The sequence below is a fragment of the Desmodus rotundus genome, chromosome 7, assembly GCF_022682495.2.
Source record: "Desmodus rotundus isolate HL8 chromosome 7, HLdesRot8A.1, whole genome shotgun sequence".
Lineage (NCBI taxonomy): Eukaryota > Metazoa > Chordata > Mammalia > Chiroptera > Phyllostomidae > Desmodus > Desmodus rotundus.
In genome coordinates, this window is record NC_071393.1 from 86169604 (window position 1) to 86190519 (window position 20916).

A 20916-nucleotide genomic window follows, 5' to 3' on the forward strand; every position below is an offset into this window, starting at 1 on the left:
TTCTAGTCCCAAGGCTCTGCAGGAATCACTGCAGTGTTAATCCTAGGGTCAGCCTCCACTGATCCAGGAACCAACCACGTTCTTCAATCAGTCAGGAGGCTAAGATAAGCCAGTCAATTCCATTGAAAAAAAAAAAACGGGTTGTTTTGCCAGACCCCCTACTCTCTTCCCCAAGTTAACCTGTAGAAAAATAGTAACCATAATTACAATAACTACTAACATTAGCATATTTTTATAGTTTCCAAAGGGTTTCAAAATCAATGTCAACTTCTATTGTATTATCTGAGTAAAGTTAAAAAGTAATTGCAATAATATAAAATTAACTGATATTCTATGAGTCTCGGGAATGCTGCAAATCCAGAAAATAATTGCTAACCCTATCCTGATTCTACTGAATCAATGAAATTCTTTGGAAACAACTTCAACCCTTTCTAATTAAAGGTAGCTGAGCATGGTTAAAGAAACTCAGAGTTTGTTTTCTGAAATGTTGAAGTTTTTTTTTTTACTTCTGTTACATGCTATTGAACACATTTTATTACCAATGTGATTGTTTTCTTTGTTTTCATTTCTCTCAACAGGATGTGAGGGGCTGATAAAACTTGACTGTAAATTTCATTGGAGAGCGGAGCAGCATTAAAGCCCTTCAGCACAATATCCACCTGACGGACCTCTTTCTCAGGGGTAATCCATGTGCCGACTTTGACGGTTATGGACAGCCCTGGTCACAACTCTTCAACAACTAAAGCTATGCTTATTTCAATAACGCAGAAATCACAGAAAAAAATGAAAACTGGCAATGACAAGAATTCCTGATTTATTCATAGCATTGTCAGGAAATGTGTTGCTTCAGAGAATGAAATATTCCAGAAATTAAAAAAAACAATTAGTTGACTGATCATTTAAAATTGTTTTTTAATCATTTTTATTGTCATTGTCTTAGTTGCCTCAATTTTTCCCCCTTTGCCCTCCTCCACGCATCACACTCCCCACTCCCACAGTCAATCCCCACACTGTTGTCCATGTCCATGGCTTTTTCATAGATGTTCTCTGACTAGTCTCTTCCCCTTCTTTCCACCATTATCCCTGTCCCCCATCCCTTCTGGTCACTGTCGGTCTGTTACATGTTTCCATGCCTGTAGTTCTAGTTTGTTCATTAGTTTATTTTGTTCTTTAGATTCCTCTTATAGGTGAGATCATATGGTATTTGTCTTTCACTGACTGGCTTACTTCACGTAGCATAATATTCTCCAATTCTATCCATGTTGTAAGAAAACATAGGAGTTCCTAATTTCTTTCTGTTGTATAGTATTCCATTATGTAAATGTACCACAGTTTTTTGATCCACTCATTTACTGATGGGCACTTAGACCGTTTCCAGCATTTGGCTATTACAAATAGCACTACTATGAACATAGGGGCTCATAAGTTCTTTTGAATTGGTGACTCAGGAGTCTTGGGGTATATTCCCAGCAACAGAGTCACTGGGTCAAAAGGCAGTTCTATTTTTAGTTTTCTGAGGAAATTCCATGCTGCTTTCCATAGTGGCTGCACCAGTCTGCATTCCCACTGACAGTGCACTAGGGTTCCCTTTTCTCAACATCTTCACCAGCACTTACTGTTTGTTGATTTGTTAATGATGTCCATTCTGACAGGTGTGAGGTGGTATCTCATTGTGGTTTTAATTTGCATCTCTCTCCCACACCATTTATTGAATAAGCTATTTTTACCCCTTTATATACCTATACCCCATGTCAAATATTAACTGACCATAGAGACCTAGGTTTATTTCTGTGTTCTCTATTCTGTTCCATTGGTCTGTGTATCTGTTCCTATGCTAGTACCAGACTGTTTTGATTACAGTGGCCTTATAGTATGGTTTGTACTGGGTATTGTGATCCCTCTTATTTTGTTCCTCTTTCTCAAGATTGCCGTGGCTATTCAGGGTCTTTTTTGGTTCCACATAAATTTTTGAAATGTTTGTTCTAGATCTGTGAAATATGCCATTGGCATTTTAATAGAAATTGTGTTGAATCTATAGATTACTTTAGGTATTATGGACATTTTAATGATGTTAATTCTTCCAATCCATGACCATGGTATATGCTTCCATTTATTTGTATCTTCCTTAATTTCTTTCTTCAGTGTTCTATAGTTTTCTGAGTACAGGTCTTTTACCTCCTTGGTAAAATTTATTCCTAGGTACTTTATTTTTCCTATTGCTATAGTAAATGGGATTTTTTCCTAGTTTCTCTTTATTTTTTTTATTGTTGTTCTGTTATAGTAGTCCCAATTTTCCCTCATTGCTATCCCCTGCCTGCTCCCCACTCTCACAGTCAATCCCCCCCATTGTAGTTTCTCTTTCTGATATTTCATTGTTAATATACAAAAATGTCAAAGATTTCTAAATATTGACTTTGTATCCTGCTATTTTGCCAAATTCACTTATTAAGTCAAGTAGTTTTTTGGTGGAGACTATAGGGTTTTCTATGTACACTATCATGTCATCTGTGAATAATGAAAGTTTTACTTCCTCTTTTCCAAATTGGATGCCTTTTATTTCTTTTTCTTGCCAGACACTCACAGTGGATTTTCATCACTGGGATTTTTTGTTGCCTATCCAAAACTCTTTCCACTAAACAACCAATGTCCCTGTCCTTCCTAGATTTAAATTGTGCACTAGCCTCTCTCTTCTTGGTTAAACTAACTTCTTCACTTTAATTCCACTTACTTGGTTTAGTGAAGTTTGTTTCTCTCTGGTTTGTTTGCTTATCATAATCTGCATCTTAACTAACTCTGTAGTCTTGGAGGGTATCTTTTTTACTCCTTCGCTTAATGCCAAATTAGAAATCAGCAGGCAATAAAGATTGTCTTTCAAACAATCAAAATCATAGAGATTTTTCAGAGTCACCATTTTTTATAAAGAAACCTGGAACATTTCTTAGTGTCTTCCTTCATCTCTTGAATTTGAAAAACTGGTAACACAATTATCAACTACATTCAGTCTCAGCCCTTTAAAAGCTGACGTTTGAGGGATAGGTGCACAAACTAGCAACTGCAATAAAATGTGTTCATTGCCATAGTAAAACCACAGGCAACGTGCCTTGAAATCCTGAGTAGAAAACTGAAGAATTTAGAATACAATAAAGGTGTGAGTTTGCAAAAGAAAGAAGGTAAATACAAAGTAAACAACAAGCTCTGGAGAGTATACCTACAAGCAGAAGACCTTTATTGAGCTCCCAAAGCAAGATAATTTCCTAGGCACAAAACACCATTAGAATAGATAAAGATTCATTTGCCCGTATATCATGTATTCTACCAAGGGAGACAATTTTTTAAATATCACATAGTTAGTTATGCCTGAAACTAATATAACATTGAATGTCAACTATCATTGAAAAAATATAATAAAAATAAAAAAATATACCAGATATTAATAAGTACTATAATGAAAGTAAAACAAGGCGATGTGGTAAGGAGTTAATTTGGATCTATTTAACTCTGAGTGTAAGAGTCTATTTCATGCCAGAGAATGAGATTTGAGTGCCTAGATTTCATCCTATGGCAAGGCCCACACTTTGATACTACTTACTAGGGAGTGTCTTACAAAGACTGAAAGACATGGCAAAATACTTGATAACCTGATTAAAAGCTTTTGCTACTAAGTATGAAGCTGAGATCTGAAAAAATTTCATATATTAATGCGACATCAAGTGAAGATAACAGCTGACTCATAGGGATAAAAACAGCAGCAACCATAATGGAGAACATGCATAGTAATTCTCAGGAGAAAACAGGAACAGTGGTGGAAGAACAAACACTTGCTCTCAGCAAGTCAGAATGCACTCACTGATGCGTCCAGAGGGATCCTATGCACGTACCAGGATGTTTGTGCATAGCTTTCTCTTTGGCTGGTATGCTAATTTTTTCATATGTAAATGTTTTAGAGATCATTCTATATCAGAGCTTAGGGAACAAATTTCAAAAGAGTTCAGAGAAAAGTCATGAATGTCCTACAAGAAACTCTCAAATGAAGGGGTGGCAAATGGGTTCCATTTCAAACTCCATCCCAATCCATGCATAATGGCTGCCCGACGCCCAGTAATGAGATAGACTATTAAGGAGCATGCAGCTCAGTGATTAAAAAAGAAGAAGAAGAAAGAAAGAAAATGAGGAGGAGGAGAAGAAGAGGAAACATAAGCAACTAATAATGTCTGCAGCAACTACCACATGAAAGAGTGGTGGAATATGTATTGCATTTCTTCCATCTTGAAAGAAAAACAGCCGCTGACATTCTTTTCTTTAAATGAGGTAATATTCTAGAACGTAAAAGTATAACTATGTAGTTGTAAAGAAGAAACAAATAATTCAATGCATCTACACTTGGGTTCAGATTTTGTTTCTTTTTTATAACATCTACAGCAGTGGTTTTTAACAGGAAATAATTTTTGTGAGAATGAAACATCCATCCATTGCCTCCTATACACAACCCTACCTGGGGATCAAACCCACAACTTAGTTATGTGCCCTGAGCAGGAATCAAACCCACAAACTTTTGGTGTTCCAAAGTTTGTTCCAACCAACTGAACCACCTGGACAAGGAATTAAGTTTCCCAGATATCACTGTTATAGCTTATGCAAAAGTTGCACTCAGTAAGCAGTGATCTGCAGAAAAATGTCTAGTGATCAGCCCAAGGGCTCAGGTGGTGGCCCCCTCTAAGAGTTTATTGGCAGCATGGATGAAAGCTCAGAGATCATAATTTTTATATCTGCTAATGACACCGAGCTGACTGGGCTCATCTATGTACTAGAAAGCAAAATCAGGCTTCAAAAAGATGTCCATGAACTAGAGAAATAGAGAATATCAAATAAGATATAAAAACCATTAAATCGCCCTGGCTGGTGTTGTTCAGTGGGCTGAGTGCCAGCCTGCAAACCGAAGGGTCTCCAGTTTGATTCCCAGTCTACATGCCTGGGTTGTGGGCCAGGTCCCCAGTAGGGGGTGCATGAGAGGCAACCACACATTGATGTTTCCCTCTCTCCCTCCCTTACTCTCTCTAAAAAAAGAAATAAGTAAACTCTTTAAAAAGAAAGAAAGAGAGAGAGAGAGGGAGAGAGGGAGGGAGAGAGAGAGAAGAAAGAAAGAGAAGAAAGAAGAAAGGAAGGAAGGAAGGAAGAAAGAAAAGCAAGCTAAATCTAAGGTTTTATACCTGGGTCCCCTCCAAAACAAATTGGTTGAAAAATACAGGGAACAGGTGGCTTAAGGGTAATTAAGGAGAGGGAAACTACCCTGAGGAGTTTAGGTAACCACTAGCTCCATATAAACCAACAGTGTGACATGAGTGGATGCTAACCCAATGACTGCTGTGTTGTAGGGGCCTGCCTTGTACATTGTAGGATGTCCAGCAGCATCCTTGGTCTCTATCCACTGGAGGCCAGTAGTATCTGTCCCTAGTCATTACAACCAAAAATGTCCATAGACAGTAACAATTACCCCTGTGAGGCAAAAAATGCCTTTGGTTGAGAACCACTGAATTAGAGGCGCCTCCACAGAATAGCTGCCCTCACTTTCAAGGGGCACTTTGGTGTAGTGTCTGAGAGTGTGAGCTAAAAAACTTGTCTTTAAGAAAACCTGGTGTCCCTTCCCATGACACTAGTGGGAAGTGCAAACTACACATAGGAACCATCACCTGGCCCACACCTAATCATCTTTGAAAACACCCAACCAATTTCCTTTTCTGGTACTCTTGAGACATTTTTACATATTTTTGAGATTTGTCCAGCTCTCCCTAGAAAGCTCCATCATGTGAATAATAAGCCTGTTCATCTCTCACTATGCACGTGGCATCATCAGCCTTGACATGCAAATCAGATGTAGTTGGGGGTGCATCCCGCCTATGCAGTGAGACCACATTCATACTTTTATGTTGAGTTCATTCACTATATTAAGAAAGGATATTGTATCTCAATTTAAAGAGCAAATAACAGTGTTGCTTACATTTATAAAAAATAACAAAAATAAAAAACTTAAATCCAATCCTGATTCCGATAATTACCTGTATGACCTTAAGCAAGTCACTTAACCTAGTTCTGTGTCAATCTTCTGATCTCATAAGACAGGGATAAAAAAAATACCAGAAGTTAAGTCATTGGGTTGTTGTAAGGATTTAACGAGTTAATATATGTGCTAGCACATGCTTGATATTATTATACAAGCATTAGTTGGTATTATTAATTAACTTAAATCAGTGCACCAGCTTCCTGGTGGGACCCTCAAAAGACATCCTCAGATCTTCCCTTTCCTGTTCCCACGCCACAGGCTCTCTAGGCCAGTACCCTACAGACCCTTCTAAGAATCATGGCTGTGAGCCCAAAGAGCAAACAAGGAAGGAAAAGGGAGAAAGACAAGAAAGAAATCGATAATGAAGGCCAGAAAAATCTCCATAAACCTTTTGGTCCTAACATTCAGTAAAGCTGAACATGCAGCATAACAATATTATAATAAGATTGAGTTTTTCTTTGGACATAACTCACTGGTTCTATGTGCTAGACACGAATATACATGTCCCCCTCCCTTCAAGGAAGGACTGTCTTCCCAGGTTGGGGACTGTGCCCATCAGGACAACTTCCAGCTGTCAGCTCCCTCCAGGTTTGCTTCAACCACAGAGAGCTGCCACACCCGAGGTCACACCATTCGCGGGGGGGGGGGGGGGGGGGGGGGCAGCCTGCTTTCAGTGACTAAGCAAGGTCTGAAGCAAAACACCCTAACAGGCAACACATGCCTCACCGCTGCCTGCCCAGCTGGTGGAGGCTTCCTCAGGCCTGCATGCAGTTCAGTTTCTCCCTCTGCCCAATCCTGCTTGCCCCGCCCCACCCTGCACAGGTGATGAGTCCTGATGAACATCTGTCAACAACCCCCACTCTTCCAGAAGCATCTGCTTTCAGAGAGCCCAACCTAAGACATTTTAGATGATGATTCCAAAGGATGTGTTCCTAAGTTATTTGGAATAAATAAATGGCCTCTCCAGGGGTCTTTTTAAGGAAAAAGATGCTCACTGGAATAGGTCAGTCCTGTTATGTTGGTTTGAAAATGACTGCTTCAAAATTTAAGCAGTTTAATCTTTTAAGGAAGTGATTTCCATCCTCTGTTGTGGACAAAGGAGAGAATTTGTGGCTGAGAAAGAAAGGTTGTGATTCAGAGACTCAAGAGCTAGATTTGCCTTCAGTGTTACATCTTTCTGGTGCTGTAAAGCAATGGTACATGGAGGAAGTAAAGAATGAGAGAAGTCCGTGAAAATCAGTCAACTCGTGCAAATTGAAGATGGATCTGTATTTATCTTGTCAAGGAACAAGGTGAAGCTGCCATTGCTGATAAGAAGGCAGCTCAAGCAAAGAAAGGCCGTTTTCAAGGCGGTACAAAAAGATCTGGGGAGTGATCTTCCCTGCCTCTTTCCTACAGGGAAATCAGTGATGAGAGCAGGGCAACCACACAGAAATCTCTGACTCTGTTCTCAAAACTCACCAAGTTGTCCTAAATCGTCCAAAAAAAATTTCTCAGAGAAAACCCATTATAAATATCATGATCTTAATGAAGGTGGATTCTAGTTTGTTACAATAGAAATAAAGCAAGAATTAAAAAGAAATTTGCACACGATGATAGGTATCAACTGAAATACACACTTGTTATTTGGTTATTTGGTTACTCAGTTTAAACACACTTTAGAAAGTTTTACTATATATGAAGCTATTGTTTAGAGTTGATTAATATTATGGTTGCCTTTATAAAATGTTGATTAGGAAAAAATTTTCATTTTAAACCAGAATGATAATCTGTAGCAGACAATGTCAGATCCTTACTTGCACTTGCAGAGAGCCAGGAATGCCTGGAAATTTACTTTTCCCCTGGAGCAACCATTGACCAATTGCTGACAAACTAGAGTATAAAAGTCGGGCTTCCTTGCCTGGGAGTGGGAGTAAAAGCCAGTGACCCTCCCACCCCCAGGGTTAACTTAACCTCCAGAGTTCCCTGAAGGATCAGGCTGAACTCCCCCTGTAGCGCTTTGCCTGGAACTGCTCTCTAAATGGCTCCCACTCCTTGTCCTTATTCCTCTCCTCTATGTATAGGGGAAAACATGGATAATAAAAAAAAATTAAGAAAAATTCTGTAACGTGAAATCTTAATTACAAACATTATGATTTTCTAAAAACACGTGTTCCTCTCTCTGTCCACTGAAAAGGGTCAAAGGTGATGACAGTCCAGTAGAAATGGAGATATCTATCGCCTATGTCTTGGTTTCTAATTCTCCACTAAAATATATACTGGGGTTTGTTAGGAAAATCAGCTGATTTTAGATCTCAAGCAGGAAATATAAAAGCAAAGAAGCACCAAAAGACCAACAGAGTCATGTCAAAAGGACCCAGAGCCAGCTTTCAGGGGCCTCCCCTGGCCATTGAAGCAACTGTAAGCATTGAAAAGAATAATGACTACAATGGACATGAGGCACTGAATAACCAAACATTCATGAAACCATAGTAAAACTAAAGAATGAGAAACAGAAAAAAATAGGAGAAAAAAGAAAATTCTTATTTCATAATTAATGCAAAAGTATTTACATAAATTATCGCCTTGCTACCTCTACTGTCAAAATTGATTTAGGCAAGGATCCTCAGTGGTTATTAAAACCACTGAATGAAAAATTATCCCATGGGACAAAATCTCTCCTCATAGATTACCTACAAATTGCGAAGCAAAAATTATACCTTTATGATAAAGAATCTAGTAGTCACCACCTTAACCAAGGAGTCAAAACCTTGAGTTTCTAACAGCAGGTTAACCTGACCTTGAGCGTCTCATCATTGTGATACAATATAAAATATACCATACATGTGAAATATTCTTGCCCGAAAGGTTTAATCTGAATCAAATCAAGCCTCTAGAAGTAACTCTCAATTTACAGACAATATAGGAAATAGCACTACAAGCTCAATAACACCATAAGGAAACAATCAGAAAAACCCAGAATTGACACATTTTGCATGACAACTAGCCTGGACTCTTTAAAAAGTCAATACCATGAAAAAATGGCTAAATACTCTAGATTAAGACATGCTAAATGTTCGTAACAACCAAATGCAAAGTATAAATCTTGACTACATCTTGATTCAAAAAATAAAGATAAAATGACATTCTGGGACAATTGGAAAAATGGGACTAGATAGCAAGTATTATAACAGAATGTTATAGATGTGGACTGTATATAAAGATTATAAAACTATTGTTAATTTATATAACAATATTGTGCATGTGTAGAAGAATGTTCTTATTCTTAAACTGATGCATGCTGAATGTATATAGAAGCAATTTATAACATCTGCATCTCACTTTCAAATGGTACCACCAAAAATTAGATATAGAAAATGTGGTAAAATGTTAACAATTATTGAATATAGGTGTTCGGTGTACAGATGTTCACTGTACTATTTTTTCAAATTTTCTGGGACTTAAATTTTTTCAAAATAAAGAAATGGGAAAGAAAACATGGGACTCCATGACAGCAATGAGTCCTTGTCAAGGAGGAACATGAACAATCAGCAGTCAACAGTTTTTCTTCCTTCTATAGTTAGTATAGACTTAAGATATTCCATTGGTAACTAAAGGAACTTCATTTAGATGGATGATGCATGATTTATGCCTTAACTATGAAAATTTTAGAAAAATTTCATTTTTTCAAGTGGCCCTCAAAGTCATATCATTTAAAAATGTGTGGCTTTCTTCAAACTTAAGCCACTTGCAAGTATTCCTTTATTCATTTCACTGGCTTAAGCAACTTGCTAGAGTTTGAGGCATCATTCATTAGCCTCTTGCTAGTATCAAATGAAATATTCAGTTGTATCTCTGAGCAATCTACAGTTTCTATAAATACTTGATAAGATCTATTTTTCCTTTTTATAATGGAAAATCATTTGGACTCTACTAGAAGAAAAAACATTCTAACAATCGAAGTAAGAAAGAGAATCTTTCCTGCTTATTCAGTTTTCTAGATTCTACTACTTTTAACATTAAATTAATTTATATTATGCATAGGACCCTGAGTATTCCAACTTAGCATCTTACAGATAAAAACACAGGCCTGCAGAGGTTAAATTATTAATATTGGAACAGGGTCATACAGTTACCTAGAGGTAAATTAAGACTGAGTCCCAGGTTTTTGACTTTTAGTTAAAATATTATATAAAGGAAAAAGGAGTCATGGACATGAACAACAGTGGAATGACTGCACGGGGGTGGGGGGTATAAGGGGACTAAATGGTAATGGACAAAAATATATTCCCTTCCCTCTTCTTCCTCTTCATCCAAAGGGAAAAGCAGGGCTCTCAGAAGTCAAGCAAGGTCTGGCCTTTTACATTTTTGAGTTTTATTAAAAATTGTTTAAATTCTAAAATAAGTTACAAAAATGATCATATATCAACTGAGAAAAGAGTTTCAGAAGTTACCAAAAAGAAATGGGAATATTTAAGATTCCTAAATCTCTGTCCTCTTGTAGACTGAATTATTTGAGAGAGAGAGAGAGAGAGAGAGAGAGAGAGAGAGAGAGCAGGCACCAGGCAGGAGGAGAGAGGAACCCTAACACAGGCAGTCTAACACATTTTCATTCCCTCCCATGCTGTGACACAGCTGGCTAGGTAGGATGAAAGCATATTAATTCACTTACAAGTCCTCTCCATAATCAAATGAGAGATTGAAAAGAATGGAAGGGGTAGTGCTGGGAATTCAGGCAGGGTTGTTTTTCAAAATAATACAATGAAAGCCCTCTTATCTGACAGAACTGGAACCAGCTGATAAATGAACGAAATAAGTCAGTATAAAGAGGAAATCATACAAAGTGATGCACTCATTAAAATGTTTCTTTTAACTTAAAACATAAATCCATATTCATTCACCACTCTTTTGATGTAGGACCAAGGCCTTTGCTTTTACTATGTTAGGAATTACACTGATCTGATAGCAATATTTACTCCTGCTTTGCCTTTAGCAAGTGTTGTCAAAACATTAAATTGAACTTTCTTTTCTACAGTTAAAATGCTTCCATTTATATAATATTTAACTAAATTACATAATTCTAATAGCAAGGACAACTGGTATAAAGAGGGTTGGGAACAAACACAACACCTCCTGGGAAGCATATAACTCAACTGGCAGAAGGCGAGTAGGCAGAGGTTTTATAATCATTAACAGATGTTGAAATTTATCAAAAGCTTTTGCTGCATTTATCAAGATCATCATGAAAAAGTTCTCATTTAGTCAACATAGTGAACTACATTGATAGAATTGCTAAAGTTAAACTGTCCTAACTTGACCCAATGTTTATAATGCACTGATGGATTTAGTCATATATGTTGTTTAGGATTTTTACATACTGTTCATAAGAAAAAAATGGACTCACAGTTATCTTTCTTTATTCTGTCTTTAGCTGGCTGAAGGTCACACTAGCCCAATAAAATGAGTTGGGACATTTCCCCCTCTTTTTATTTCAGATTTTATTTATTTACTTTTTTAGAGAGGGGAGACGGGAGGGAGAAAAGGAGGGAGAAAAGAGAGGGAGAGGAACATCAATGCATGGGAAATAAATTATTCAGTTGCCTCCACAAACCCGCAACTGGGGACCTGGCCCACAACCCAGGCATGTGCCCTGACTGGGAATCGAAACAGTGACCTTTCAGTTCACAGGCCAGCACTCAATCCACTGAGCCACAGTAGCCAGGGCCCCCCATTTTTATTTCTAAAACTTATAATAAAATACTAATTTTTTTCCTTGAAACTTTGGTAGAACTCTCCAATGAAGCCATCTTTGTCTAGGGCTTTTGTTGGGGGTATGGTCTTTGATTACTACTTCAAAGTCAAATGTTCTTTGTTCTCACACCAATTTTATAATTTCATGTTTAAAAAAACAGCTTATCTAATTTTTCAAACATTTTTTACTTTTATTTTTTTAATATATTTTACTTTTTAAATATATTTTATTGATTATGCTATTACAGTTGTCCCATTTTCCCCCTTTTATTCCCCTCCATCCTGCCCCCCCCACCCTCATTCCTCACCCCCACTGACAGTTCATGTCATGGGTCGTACATGTAAGTTCTTTGCCCTCTACATTCCCTATACTATTCTTAACCTCCCCCTGTCTATTGTGTACCTACCATTTATGCTTCTTATTCCCTGTACCTTTTCCCCCATTCTCCTCCTTCCCCCAACCCCCAGCTGATAACCTTCCATGTGATCTCCATTTCTGTGATTCTGTTTCTGTTCTACTTGTTTGCTTAGTGCATTTTTTGTTTTGTTTTGTTTTGTTTTTAGGTTCAATTGTTGATAGTTATGAGTTTGTTGTCATTGCACTCTTCACAGTTTTTGATCTTCTTTTTCTTGGATAAGTGCATTTAACATTTCATATAAGGGCTTGGTGATGATGAACTCCTTTAACTTGGCCTTATCTGGAAAACATTTTATCTGCCCTTCCATTCTGAATGATAGCTTTGCTGGATACAGTAATCTTGGATGTAGGCCCTTGCCTTTCATGACTTGGAATATTTCTTTCCAGCCCCTTCTTGCCTGTAGGGTTTCTTCTGAGAAATCAGCTGATAGTCTTATGGGAACTCCTTTGTAGGTAACTGTCTCCTTTTCTCTTGCTGCTTTTAAGATTCTCTCCTTAAAAAAAGATTTTATAATTTCATGTTTTTCAAAAAATAGAAACCCTAGCTTATCTAATTTTCAAAACATTTTTGTAATACTCTTTTTTTTTAAGTCACTTTTGTGAGAGAAGACGTGAGGTTGTAACCTCCAGGAAACTGCAGAAGTCCTCTGGTATTAGTCTGTACCCCATTTAGCACTGATATGCTTTGAGCCCCACATCCCTTCATTCTGGGAGCCAGCCGTCAGAATGGAGAGCGGTGCTGGGAAGGAGGGAGGGCTGAGAGCCAGTAGATCTGTCTGTACCTACTGTCAATTCCCATCGCCCCAGCCAGACGCCTCCACAGGTATCAGGAGTGCTACTGGGGTTTTTTTGTTTTATTTTCTGGGTTTTTGTTTGGTTTGGTTTGGTTTGGCTTGGGGTTTTTTGTTTTATTTGTGTGTTTGTTTGTTTGTCTCCTGGTGGCAGTGGAACCAACCATGAGCTACTCGGGTAAATACCAGGGCAAATCTTACCTAAAGATTTACACCTAAAATCCTCTCCCGTCCGACCTACTGCTCATGGTAGGTACATTCAAGCAACATCATTGAGCATGCATTTGTGGCAGGCTCTGTTCAAAGTACCGGAAAACCCAGTAGGACAATATGTAAAGGAGCCTGCCCTTTTAGAGTTACAGTGGAGTGCAATACTGTCCAATAGAAATATAATGCAAGTCAGGGGTGTAGTTTTACTTTTCTAGTGACCACATTTTTTTAAATAAAAAGGAATGGGTGAATTTAATTTTAATAATGTTATGGGCTGAATTATGCCTCCCCATTCATATGTTCAAACCCTAGCCTCCAGCATTTCAGAATGTGTCTGTATTTGGAAAGAAGGCCTATGAAAAAGTAATTAAATTAAAATGAGGTCATTAAAGTGAGCCCTATTCTAATATGACTGGTATCCTTATAAGATGAGATTAGGACACAGACACACGCAGGGAGGACACAATGAAGATACAGGTGGAAACAGCCATGTAAAAGCCAACCAGAGGGGCCTCCACAGTAACCAACCCTGCTGACACCTTGATCTTGGACTTCTAGCCTCAGAACTGTGAGAAAACAAATCTCTGTTGCTTAAGCTACTGAGTCAATAGTACTTTGTTACACCAGCCCCAGAAAACTAACACAAATAATAGATTATATTTAGTCCGATATATGCAAAACACTATCATCCCAACATGTGAGCATTATAAAAATGAATTGATGAGCCATTTTACCTTCCTTATTTTACTAAGTCTTCAAAATCTGGAGGGTATTTTTATTTATTTATTTATTTATTTAATAATTTTAATTTTTTATTGTTATTCAATTACAGTTGTGTGCCTTTTCTCCCCATCCCTCCACCCCACCCCAGCTGAACCCCCCTCCCTCCCCCACCTCCACCCTCCCCCTTGATTTGGTCCATGTGTCCTTTATAGTAGTTCCTGTAATCCCCTCTCCTCACTGTCCCCTCCCCACTCCCCCCTGACCATTGTTAGATTGTTCTTAACTTCAATGTCTCTGGTTATATTTTGTTTCCTTTTTTCTTCCATTTATTATGTTCCAGTTAAAGGTGAGATCATATGGTATCTGGAGGGTATTTTACACTAGCGGCACATCTCGTTTCAGACTCATCACATCTGTAAGTGCTCAGTAGCCACCTGAGGTCAGTACCCACCATATTGAACGCGGAGGTCTAGTGTCCAGCCTTCTTCCGAACCAAGCTGCCACTTCCCACACCCTGAAACCCACACATGCTCTTAGCCTCAGTGTCCTTTAAAGTTTATGTGTTTGTTGTTTGTTTTCCATTCGTCTGCCAAACCCACGTACTTCCCTGTGGCTTCCATAACATTTTAGTGTTGGCTATGGAAAGGAAATCAGCAACCCAGGCTGAGTTCACCTTGTCAGAAATCTCAAGTCTCCAAGCAGCACTGGGCAGAGGGGGGCGGGGCGGGAGGGGGTGGGGGGGGCGGGCATTTTGAACGCAGGCTGTTCTCAGCTAGTCAGTATTCAAATCAAAGAGCACTGTGATGGCTCAGTCATCTCCCTGCTCAGTTTTACACAAGTTTTTCCTCTATACTGATAGTTGGGTTTTTCCATAGCTTCAAAAGCAGGGAAATTGAGTAGGATATTCAAAGGTTTCAAATGTGCACTCAGGACTATGAAAAGAAATAATAGCATAGAACGCCTCCAACTTCCAGGTCCCCATAGCAAAGGCCCACTTCTGTGAAAGACCCTCCTGAGATACAAATAAAATGATTCTTGGCCAAAGACAGCTTTATTCCCATCTATTAAAAAGAAAAGCCACTTAATGCTACACTTCAAATGTTTCCTTCCCCTTCATATTGAACACTGGGGTGCAGCTTTCATGTTCACTTCTAAAGTTATAATTCACTAACATCCTAATTAGAATTCATAATACTTTTTTAAAGTATAGGTAATTCAGATATCAGCTAGCATTGACCTATTTCTTAATACCAAATATAGATTAAAATCTTCATGTTGTGGATTGTATAAAAACACAGTGGCATTCTTGAGATCTCTGCCCATTTCAGCAGGGTCAGGGGAGGGTGGGGGCTCTCTCTAATTGCTATTTCTTCTTCTGCCTCAACAGAGTAGGGATTGAGATGAAGAGTCCTTCATCATCCACTCCCATTCTGCTCAACCCTGTTCTGCCTTGGATTGTTCTTGTCCTTAATGTCTCCCCAATGAAACTTCTAATCAAGGTATTTTGAGTAAGTAGAAAGTATTATTGAAGATAGTAAAGAATAATATGAAATTCAATAATAGGTTTTTGCATTGCTGAAGGTCTGTTGGCTATTTCCTCGACTTGGGCACCAGCCACTGTCCACATAGTTGTCTCTTTCTCTCCTCCTTCTGACTGACCAGGGAGAAACAACTCTCTCTCCTCTACCCTCAGCCACCTCTAAATCCCTGTTTATTTCTAAGGCACACTGCTTCAGCGATCACAAGTTTGCCTTGCCTCCTAGAGACTCCCACACCCTACCCTGTGGCCTCACATTTGCTTCAAGTAGCTTATCAAGGTATTTTTGCTCTTTGAAATTTACCTAAAACTATACTTTAAGAGGTCTCAATTGGGCCTTGGCCAATGTGGCTCATTTAGTTAAGTATCATCCCATGGACTGAAGGGTCACAGGTTTGATTCCTGGTCAGGGCACATGCCTGGGTTGTGGGTTTGGTCCTCCATCAGGGCACGTATGAGAAGTAACCAATCAATGCTTCTCTTTCATATCGATTTTTTTCTCTCTCCCTCTCTCTCTCCCTGCCTTCCCTTCTCCATAAAAATCAATGAGCATGTCCTCGAGTAAGGATTTTAAAAAAATCGTTTTTTTTGTTTTTTGTTTTTTTTTTTCAGAGTTGAAACAGCCTCCTTTATTTTTTTTATTTTCTTTTTTAAATTTATTTATTGTTATTTAATTACAGTTGTATGCCTTTTCCCCCATCCCTTCACCCCACCCCAGGTGAACCCACTTCCCTCCCCCCTCTCCACCCTCCCCCTTAAAAAAATCGTTTTAAAGAGGTCTCAGTTGGGTTAATTTCAAGAGTTGGATATATCTATTCTGTGAAATTAAATAATATCTTTTTCCTCTTTCCTCATCCCTCCCTCTATCCATTACCTCTCCATTTAGGGTCTTCTATTCCCTCCTTGAAAGAATTCTATTTAAAAAATAAAAATGTTATAGAATCTTCTATGTCTCATTGTCATAGTTCCTTGTTTTCATTCTCACTAGCTAAGGGCCAAATGTGAGCTGATGCTGTGTTAAGGTGTTCCCTTTTTCAGTGGGGTGTTTGCATTCTAGTGGAAGAGCTAGGACCTTACCACGCTGACCAAGGCAAGTAAAAATGCGGACATCCTCATCGTATGCACAAGGCACAGTTGTCTAAAAACAAGAGCACTGCCTTTGCCTTCCTGCCTTTGGTGGCCATCACTAGCACTGAACAGAAGGTTAGTCTTCTTATTAATAAGAAATAAGATTTAGAGGAGTCTAAACCAGAAGGAGAAGTGGACAGATAATGTAACTCATTTCCATCGTGACTAGAATCTCAGCATCTTAACCAAAGGGCACCTTGGTTAGGTGTGCAAACCCAACAGTCTCATAATCAAAGAGACTGGTTCTTTAGGAGAGGGCGTGAGGGGAAGACTTTGCTGTGAGGTGTCAGTGTGTGAGTTACCCCAAAGAAGTGCAGCTTCATCTTCATATCACCATGCTCCCAGCAGGCAGTTATCTCCCCTCTTCTGAACTCACTCAGTAGCTCTTCATTTACCTCCTCCTTACAGCATTTACTCTCTCTACCTTCTGTGACAGTTATTTGCTTTTCACGCCTTTTCTTCCTGTTACAATGAATCTCCTGAAGGCCTGGGTACTTGCTCTTCCCTCACATAAATGTATCTCTGCTCAAATGTCATCTTATTAGAGAGCTTCTCCCTGACGAGCCTGTGTAAAAATAATATACTCTCTATTCTCCTCTCTCTCTCCATTCTCTGCTTCATTTTTATTTATAGCTCTTACCACTGCTTGACATATGATATTTTTATCCATCTCCCCAATACACACCCAGGAATACAACTCACTGAGAAGAGAGACCTTATTGTGTACTCAACTTCATTCCCAGCTTACAAAATATAGCCTGGCATACAGTAGGCACTCAGTAAATATTTGTTAAATGGATGAAAAAATCAATCACATTTTTTCATCTATCTTTCTATGTATCTTCCATAGTACTTGATACAAGGCCTAGCATTTGTTTGGAATCTAGTAATTATTTGTTGAAGGGAGGTAAGAAGAAAAAAGACAGTGAAGAATAAAAGAAGAGAGAAAGAAGTATAGGTGGAATAAAGGAGGAGGGAAGGAAAAAGGAAGGAAGAAAGAAAGGAGAACTAAAAGGCTAAATAAATGAATAAATGAACAAGTTCTACACAAGGAAATGCATCTTGGGAAATTATGGGAAAGGCTGCAAATGTCATTAAGGCCAGTTGGTACAAGGAAGAAGACACAGATAAGTGGTTCCTTTTCTTGGTATAGCCATTTACTGCAGAGAGTCAAGATGCAAGGAAAATTACTGTAGGAGAAAGTCATCCTACAGTCTGGCAAGTGAAATATTAGATGAATTTAGGCACTAGAACTGCTTGGCCAAGAGCCACAGAGTTAATTGTTACTTGTTTGAGTCTCTTAAAATTGCACCATTAAAGCTTGCATTCTCAATACAATGAATAAATAAATGCTTGTGAGCCCATAATTAAAGGATGGTCTAGCAAATTAAGAAAAGTACTTTTCAAAAAGAGAAAATTAAGACATGGAATTGGTCCAGGAACTTATTCAACTGCCCCTGTATAGGACCAATTCATATTTTCTCCTGCCTTTTCAAATATTTTTGGCCATAAAGTCACTACTATCCAGCCCCATCTGACTCTTATCAGCCAAGCCACACTGACTAGCCTTCATGTTCCACCTACTCAGCCAACAGGTACATACGAAGATGGGTTTATTCCCCAATGGAAACAGAAGAGCACTGAAGATTTCCATGAGATAGTAAAGCACAGTGACTAAGAATTCAGTATCTAAGTCAGATTCCTGGATTCAGATCCTGAATCTGTCTTTTAATTGCTATGTGACTTTGGAAAAGCTATTTAACCTCTAAAGTTTCAGGTTTTACCAGTAACATATGCAATAATAATGCCTGGCTCATAGTGTAATAAATAGTTTATGCAAAAAATATATATAATATATGCAAATACCGTGTTGTGATAGTATATTTAATATAGTTCTTAGCAAATAAGTGTTTACTGAATGTTAGTTCTTTCCTGTCTTGTTTGTATTTGTCCTTCTTTCTCCTTTGACAGAGAAATTCCTTAAAGGAAGAAACCATGTCTTCCCTTTCCTTGATAATGATTCATTTTAACTAATAAAATATTCTTCTAAAAAAAAGAGTGTACTCACTTTAGGGATTCCACTCATCCTAAGCCAGTAATCTCCACTTATATTTTCCTAAGGACAGCATCCAGTTGTGAAGCCATGGGAAGATTTCATGAGTCTGTAGGTGGTTAGTATGTACCTGTGTGGTATTTTCAGGTAATATTTTGCTCCGTATCATTTCTTTTCCTACTCTTCTCTTTCTTTCAACCTTGCTATCATCTTGGACTTCACTCGCCTACTCCAAAAAGTTACATTGGATATTCGTCACCAAACTCTTACCACTTATTTGTTGTATAGCCACATGAAAACTCAAATCACATTCTCCCATAAAATACAAATTCCTAAGTGATGAAAGATAATGTGATCTCCCAATGTTGAGAGTCTGGTCTCACCACTCCTCCCACTTCCTGAAGAGTCAAAATACTGCTCCTGTTATCAGCAGGAATGGGAACAAGCCTGGCAGATATCCTGCTCTCGAACACTGAAGCCAGAAGGTAAGACAGCAGTGCTTACATCCTTGACCCTGATCTGCAGTCCTGCTGAGCGACCTCACCAAGTCAAAGTTTCTTCTTGCCCTTGTTGAAGCTATAGGGACCATTTCATTAGTTCTACCAACTTCAGCCCATTAATTTGACCTTCTGCCATGCCCCAGATCCATCACAAAACAGCTCACACTACTACAGCAAGAAAGAATCTCCCCCCCACTATGGTGCCCGTGTGCACCATGGCCATTCAGAGACTTCCCATAGAAAGAAAAATTCTAAAAAGTGATTAAGAAAGGAAAGGTCAGTAGAAGTCTGTGCATATCAAAAAAAGGGGGTGGGTGTCCCAGGTCATAATTTGACAAACATGGTGTGTTGGAGAAATGATCGACTTGAGTATTCAGAAAACTAAGGGACAGTTACTTTCTAAGGAACAGAGTCACATCTGGAGATCACTGGAATGATTCTAGTTGCACCATCTGCCAAAAGTTTAAGCCTGTTTTCTTACATAATCAAAACCTGGGGTACAGCTGTTATTAATAATACATCTGTATAACTATAATTGCTTCAAGCTCGATTTTGGCATGATTAAGGATAATCATAATCCCTTGAAAAGTCCATAGTTTATTCTGTTTAAAGCTACTGTTAAAGTAACGCATTTTCATTTTCCTACTTTCCATTCAATTAATCTGAAATCAAATATGTCTTTCTTTGGATTGTGTTAACTTTAAGCTTTCATTCCATATACCAAAGTAATAAGTTTGAGTGTCTAGCTGATAAGAATAGATATGCATTTTTGTTACCAAATCCTATAAAAAATTCTTAAATATGCACAATAGTATTACATTTATGCAAAGGTCATATGTAAAGTGGCTTCAGCCATCTGGTTCGAAGCTAAGAGGCCATGAGTAATTGAAGGTTAAGGGCTCTGGCACAAAAAATAGAGGTTGTTAATGGCTACTGTAGCTGCCCGGGAGTATTATGTTGCTTTTTTACTGCCAACTAGTCACAGTTGCAACCAGCCGAAGTCAAGCTGCCTAAGGTTAGGGCTCACTATTACCAGTACCCCTCAAAGCCATTCTATTTTTGAATATCTTCTCACACCACTCATCTCTCATGTTTCACTATTATTCTGCCACTCATGACTTCCTTGGACATGTGAGGACTCCTTAACAAGACTTCTTGCTCAACTTCAGCAGAAGAACGCTTGGCTTTACTCATTTCTTATTACACTTTCAAGAAACAGCACCCTCACCCCACCACCACCACCACCACCACAAACTTCAAGAGAAGAAAGAGGCTTTGGAATTCATTCTTTGTAATGAAGTTATCGGTGTCACTGCCTACACAGTGCATCCTCCTACAAAGATTCCAGCTAATGACCTCAACACCCTTCCTTCCCCCCAGTGCTCAGCTCTCTCAATAGAAGGACTGTAGTCAACTCCATCTAGACTGAAGGTCCTATTTCCAAACCCAAAGCATCTGTTATATCCTTCAAATCTCCCAAGCTTCCCCAAGAGGAAAATGTCCTCTCTGGTTTCTGCAATCAGCATCCCTCTTACCTCTATCTATCCTTCAACCACTCCCCCTCAGTGTCGTAGCCTCCCATAGAGAATATGCAGATTATCTGAGGTCACTGAGCCTATTAGCCTCAGATTGTGACTGGGCCAACTCTCTCCCTAGGTCTCTAAACAAATGCCTTGCTAAGTGGATCTAACACACTGGGTTACCCTACTTGCTACTGAACTGTGTACACAGGCTTGTGGTGGGCCCACTGTATACAGGGCAATGCCCC